Raw genomic sequence first — 927 nt, 5'->3', positions numbered from 1 at the left:
AAACAGGCCGCTCTGCTCCCGGTATGTCATTATTTTTCCCCATTGCTCATGAATTTCAAGATTTCAATCTAGTTTGCTCTTACACACGTGGCCAGCTGCAAATCATTTCCATCTCATCTTCTCCCAATCTTATCTATGAAAGCTATTAGTCAGGAGTCTGGACCGAAAGGTGTACAGCTCATAGAGTTATACATACAACTAATCAGCACTGCACATATTACCTCTAAAGTGGGTCAAGTTGGGGTTCATGGCAATATTAATATACGTAGGCTTCTCTGTGGGTCTGTATTGTCAAAAGAGCTGAGGGCACGAGGCTGTCTCCTGCCTTCAATTTCCAGAGGCATTTTAAGTAATAAAGGGCTGCAAAAGGCCTTGGCCACAAAAGCAAAAAATGTTGTCCTCAAAACAGGTTGAATAATTTCTACAGAACTATAGACGGGTCTGAGAATCTGTCCAGTCTCCGTCCACACATGATGGTGGTGTCCAGCTGCCCTGGGGCCAACTGACGGAGACGTGGCTGCTGATTTGTACCACCACCACCACCACCACCACTACCACCACCACCACCACCACCACTACCACCACCACCACCACCACCACTACCACCACCACCACCACCACCACCACCAACAACAACAACAACAACAACAACAACAACAACAACAACAACAACAACAACAACCACCACCACTTACTAACACACTACTCTCACTGGACTAAACTGGTTTTTACCACTGGAGCCTTTTCCACCCAAATCTTGTTACACCTGATGTGTGCTTTATCATAAGAGCAAATCCACATCTATAGTTGGCAGTGGCTGGATGTTTGAGCCTGAAAGAGTTAATGAAAGCCCTGAATGAAGGCACCTGGCAGCTGCAGGACTAAATGTACGGTACAACAAACCAAAGCAATTAGCTACAGAAGCAA

This window comes from Eucyclogobius newberryi, unplaced genomic scaffold, assembly GCF_026437365.1.
Source record: "Eucyclogobius newberryi isolate DKJ021-1_F unplaced genomic scaffold, fEucNew1.0.hap1 SCAF_7, whole genome shotgun sequence".
Classification (NCBI taxonomy): Eukaryota; Metazoa; Chordata; class Actinopteri; order Gobiiformes; family Gobiidae; genus Eucyclogobius; species Eucyclogobius newberryi.
The sequence above is the reverse complement of the archived record's forward strand: the minus strand, read 5'-3'. Positions refer to the sequence as shown.